The sequence below is a fragment of the Ictidomys tridecemlineatus genome, chromosome 9, assembly GCF_052094955.1.
Source record: "Ictidomys tridecemlineatus isolate mIctTri1 chromosome 9, mIctTri1.hap1, whole genome shotgun sequence".
Lineage (NCBI taxonomy): Eukaryota > Metazoa > Chordata > Mammalia > Rodentia > Sciuridae > Ictidomys > Ictidomys tridecemlineatus.
The window spans coordinates 46,401,801-46,408,171 of record NC_135485.1 but is presented as its reverse complement, the minus strand read 5'-3'; positions in this window follow the sequence as shown (position 1 = coordinate 46,408,171).

Here is a 6,371-nt window from a genome sequence, read left to right as displayed (position 1 = left end):
TTTCATTAAATTAAATACTTTCCTTTTAGACTACTACATTATCTTTGAATATCTGGATCCTGAATCAATTCCAATTTTGTAATAGCATTATAAGAGATACTTATATTATGCATACATTTTAAAAATGACAGCCATTGCAAATATTTCTCCGGATATGTCACTTGTCTATTAGCATCATTTATATCTTTTTCAATGAAAAAAGCTTTACATGATTGATTAATTATCTCTGTCAGTCTTTTTCTGCATAAATTGTGATTCTATATCTTAATAAAGAAAATATTGTCTACCTCAAAATTCTTAAGTATTTATGTATTTATTTTTTTTTTACTAGAACTTCTGCAGTTTAGAATGTGTATGCGAGAAAGAATTAAGCTTTTGTTCCTCAAATGTATAGCCAATTTTCAAAACAATTTTTTAAAGTGTTTATTTTTTTTTCCCATGTACTTGAAAAACTGCTTTAACTATAAATTGAAGAAATCTTTCCTAAGGTTTTGGATAAGGGTCATTTATTTTCTCTGGTTTCATTGTTTATAATTTGTTTTATTTTCATGAAATTGCTAGAGGTTATAATAAAATAAGGATATTAATAACACCCATAGCCAGGTGCACACCTGTAATCCTAGTGGCTTGAGAGGCTAAGGCAGTATGATCACAAGTTCAACACCAGCCTCAGCAACTCAGAGGGGCCCTAAGCATTTAGCAAATCCCTGGCTCAAAATATTAAAAAGGCTGGGAATGTGGTTCAGTGGTTAAGCATCCTGGGTTCAATCCCTGGTACAAAAAAAAAAAAAAAAAAAAAAAGAAAGGAAAGGAAAAGAAAACTCACCAATAGACTAATTAAAAAAAAAAAAGACTTACAGGAGGACCCCATTTCTTAAATTATAATATAACTGAATTAGACTAAACGAAATTAATGTTCTCTTTCAAAAAATACTAAAATGTATATATACACAATGGAGTACTATACATCTTCAAAAATTTTAAAAATAAGGCAAAATTATGTCATTTGCAACAACAATGAACCTGGAGGACATTATGTTATAGACAGAAAGACAAACACTGCATGATCTCATTTATAGGTGGAATCTAGAATAACTGAACAAGTAGAGGCAGAGAACATAAAAGTGGTTACTAGATACTGGGAGTGGGAAGAACTCAGAGATGTTTTGGTTATACAGGAGGAATAAATTTTTGGAAAGTATTTGAGATAGTGGTTTTAATAGTTCATTTGGTTACTTCATTCCACATTTTATACTACAATGCCTATACTTTATTCTCCATATGTATACAGTTATAACCTGTCAATATTCAATGAATAATTAATTTTTAAAAATGTCAAAATGATTAATTTTTTGTTTTTATTGTTTTCATAATTTATAAAATAGCTATAATTTAAATTTATTTTTTTCATAATTTATAGTTTCCAGTACCTCCAAAATATTGTCTTCCTTGAAGGATTTAAAAAGAGCTAGCCAGGACGTCAAAATTAACAGTCATAGATATGAAGCAATTTATATTAGCAAAGAGTACAAACTATTTTAGTAATATTACAATTATTTTGTCTAGATCTCAGTGAGCACACTAAATGGTATGTGTACAATTTGACTTTAATTTTAGAGGATAAAACTAGAGAAACTAAACATTCCTTCTATAGATGAAGTCTTTGTGGGGATTAAGCAGTTTGCCTTCTGAGAAATGTGCTAAGAACATGATTTTATGATGATTTCTTGGCCCAAGACCTTCTTTTCCATTTTGAATATCTTTAGTCCTCCACATGCAATTCTCAATAAAAATAGAAAATGTACATGGATATAGAATGAGATGCTATGAAGTATTTTTTCTCACATCATTTCTGACACCAAATAAATAAGATATTTTTTTTTCTCAAACCAATCAATTCTCTAGCTCTCCAAATCCACCAGGGTGTTCTACAATTCAATTCAGTTTTAACACTAACTACCAGGAGTTATCCCAGACTCCACAGGTTAATAGACCTCCCAAAATTACCCCCTACTTCAGTTGTCAATCACAAGTCCTGGGCCTCTTGTCCTTGATTCAGCAGTTATAAATCAGGTACTCCCACAACTTCCTCCTCCAGTGTGACAATTTGCTGGAATCATCAGGAAAGTGCTTGACTTCATATTTTCAGTTCATTTTAGAGGGTCACACACAGAAACAGCCAAAGGTAACAGTGGCCTTTATATGCTTTCTGGATCCACTACCCTCCCAGCTCTGTTCACCACACTGATAGCTCTCGAAGTCTCATTATTTAGGGAATTTTTTATAAGTTACATTATATAGACATAATTCAATTTCTAGCTCCTTTTCCCTCCAAGAGATTGGGAAATGGGACACAAATTTGAAAATTTCTAATCATGCTTTGATCTTTTTGTGAACTAGTCCACACTAAAGCTAAAGGGGCCCTCAAGAGTTATCTTATTCACATAAACTGAGGTATGGCTCACAGGGACTTGTAAATAACAAGAAATGATCCTCAATAACTTCCAAAGGTGTGTAGAACTCTTTCAGGAATCAAGAACAAAGACAAAAGATATATTTCCTAATATATCAAAGATGTTTATATAATACATACTCACAGCACAACTTCCCAGTAATAGATTTCTAACATTGTTTATGTGAAAAAAGGAATAATTTTAACTCTAATTTTTGCAATATTTAAAATATTAGATATATTAAAATATTAAATCTAAATTTTTACAAACATAATTTCACTATAGATCATAATAAATTCATGTCATAATCTTTATAGAAAAAATACATTTCATATATCTACCTAAGCATTGTTTAATTATTTTTCAAGTATAAAATACACTCATATACATTCATACATAAAGAGGACTATAATCCTGTGATAACATATATGACTGGTTCACAATTCCAAGTTTCCTTCAATGTGAATTGATTTTGTTTATAATTGGTGCCATTAAGCTCTTCATTTTAAGTAGCAAAGATGAGAAGGAGTCTTAAAAATAAAAATATATATATATTTAAAATTTTTTTGTATATGGTCATTTTCATAAATTCTATGCATTATCTGGAATATCCCTAACTGAAAGAAGTTATACCACATTAGTGGGGTTTTTTTTCCTTACAGCTATTGTTAATGGATTAGATACTATGATATCTATACATATACCATTCCAATATCAACAATACAAACCACTCAATCTACTTGTCATATATGTATTATAATTATTTTGTATAATAACATATATATAATAAGTCTTAACAATCTGATCTATCTGCATTCCACATAGATCTTTATACAATCTAGACTTTCATATTTTTAACTTTTAAGTTAATGTAGGAACACTCAGATGTTCTTTTCAATTACTGTGCTTATATAGAATTCTAAACAGGATCATTATAAAACTAAATTATTTTAATTTATGTACTAAAAATTTTATTTTATAAGCAGTTATTATTCTATAAGGAAGAAAATGAGATGAGGTTGGCTACAAAACTATTTGTATTAATTTAATTTTGTAGTCTTTTTACAGCTAAGTTCATAATATTTATATTTCAATATTTTATTAATGTAAAGTTTTATTAAAGGCATAACTATTATTAAAGTCTAACAAGTATTCTTATCAATATTACTGTTACCAAGATATGATTTTTTTGGTACATATAATAAAGTTTTTAAAAGACCTTCATAATCTAATTGAGGAAAAATTCAATATTCCTATCTGAATATGGCTACAGTTGATTTTACTAAAGAATTTTCAGAGCAATTTATCATATTTGTAAATAGAAAATTAGAGGGATTCAGAGAACCAGGAAGTTAGTATGACTATCTTAATGTAATTTCAATATTGTAAAACATCATCTTAAGTAAGAAATTTCTTACTTTAATATATTTTACCAAAACAATATTTTTAATATATGCACTTAAATGAATGATGTAGATAATATAAATATAAACATTCCATTGCTTTTAACAACAACAAAAACATTTGCTGGAAGATTTAACATGCTAGTGATGCTTCACACACCTTATTCACAATGCTTACATGACTGCTGCTCTGTCTGTCCTGGTTCTCTTATATCCCATTTCTAACCATCTTCTAAAGGCTAGGGAGTATCTTTCCTGCCACACAGTTTTGACTTGAATGCACAGGACTGAGTACACTGAAGTCAATTTTGTATCTAAGCAATTTCTAAGAGTTGAAATACAAAGAATTTGTTAACAGAGTCATTAGGAAATTCAGTTAAATTGAGAAGTTTATGCCAGAAACTGATTTGGAACATGTTTGCTAGCCTCAAATTTCTTCTCCCTTGCCTGAGTTGAATTTATCACATTTTTCACTTTGGGACTTCACAGCTGGCACTACTCCAATGCACAGAGATTTTCTCCTAAGCATTCCATGTCAGATGAACCTCAGTCTCTAATTCTGTACCACAGAATTAATATTTGATTGTAAATTAGGATGAGGAGAAGATGAATGCATAGATGTGTTTGCTTTTACAATGTTTCTGACGTTTCATAAACTATTTCTTCTATTTGATTTTTATCCCAAATAACAATCAAAAAGAAAAACAGATGTACTAAATAAAGGGTTATCTTTAAAATAAATGTTTAATATATAAAGGCGTTAGAATACAACAGTGCATGATGCTCATTAAATAATTTATACATGATTGTTTTTATTTTATAAGAATTCATTTAGGAAAAAAACAGGCAATTTCAGAAAACAGTTGTTACAAGCATAGAGGATATTAAAGTATGTATTAATCAAGAGAGGCATTTAGAATCTTGCCTTAAGAACTCACATTTCTTTGTTGTATTTCTTTAAAATAGAGAATAGGAATTTAATTACCTTTGATTAATTTTGGTTGCTAGATTGTTTCTCCCTTTGAATAACAGATTGAGTTTAATTTGGACAATGTTGCTTTTCAGGTTTGTTCAAGTTTATTTGAAATAACCAAAGATTCTTAAAAAAAATAAATAAACAACTACTGACACAGTTAATTGGAGTAATAGAAGGAAATTGTATAAATTTTTAAAAAAAAGATGAGAAGCAATGAAAAGTTTTGAATAGAAAAGTCAACAATAGCTAAGTTTTTGTACTTATGTTTTATACTTTTATAGATGAGTAACCTGGCAAATTTTTAATTGGCTCTTAATTAGTTTCTCTTGAAAGGAACAGCCTGCAGAGATATGGAACTAGACATATATTTGAGAAAATTTCCTGGGTTTGGATGGGTAAAGGGTAAAGATAAAACATGACAGAAAGCATATCTCAAACTACTGGCAATGGGAGCCACTGTAGTGTTTCAAATAGGTTCTAACATCAAATTACATTTTAGATAAGGTATTTTAGATTCATTTAATTGAGTTTGCTTATTCATTCATTTAACAAATGTTCATATTGCTGTTATGTTTGCCCACTATGACTCATGATGCTTGGGATAGCAGGCTTAGAAAACTAATCTTTTGCACAGAGTTGATAATCTAGTAGAAGAATCTGACAATAAACAAGGAAACAATATTATTTTAAACAGTGATAATGTCTTAAATGAAATAGCAGAATTAAGTAAAGCAGTGTGATCAGTGGGTACCATCAAGAGTCAACACAATTCATAATCATTGTGAATGAAGATCTCTTGCTGAGTAAGATTAAATTTTTGAAATTAACAATGTTACCACTTGAAGGGCAGGAGCCAGAGGAAAAGCAAGAGCTGGAGGGAAAATAAAGAAACTTAATATGCTTTTTTAAAAAACAAATTGGGAAACAAAAAACAATGGAAATACATCAAATTGTGTGAAACCAGTTAAAAGCTAAAGAGGATGTAGTTAATGCACAGTGTCATAGCACAAAACACAAGGAGACCACAGTGTTATTTTAAGCATAGGAATATACAGCTTGATGTTTAAAAAGGGAGTGTTAATTGGATGTTTGAAAGATACTTTTGGCCCCTGGGCAGATGGTGAATAAGTTAAATAGGAAAATATGATTAAGGAAATACTGGATGTATTCAGATGATCCTGGTGTTTTGTGCTAAGTGGTAACAGGAGAGGATCAAGAGTGGTGGAGCATGGAGACAGTCCCGGGAGCTCACTGACAGGAAGATGGGATGGGTGAGGGGAAAAGAGGGCTCAAGAATACTTCCATAGTTTTGAGCCAGGAAAATAGGTGTTATTGGAGGGGTAGAAGTAAATTGGACATGTGTCAGATGTGCAAAGTAGGTTCATGAAAGGTAGAAAAATCATTTTGGGACAATAATGATGGAAAGAGTTCAGGTTGTACTTCAGAATGCAAAGGAAAGGAAGCAGTTATGCCTTTGTCCATTTCCTACTTCTTTTTTTTTCCAAAGATTAATTGTTCTCAAGTCTTCTATTCCATAAT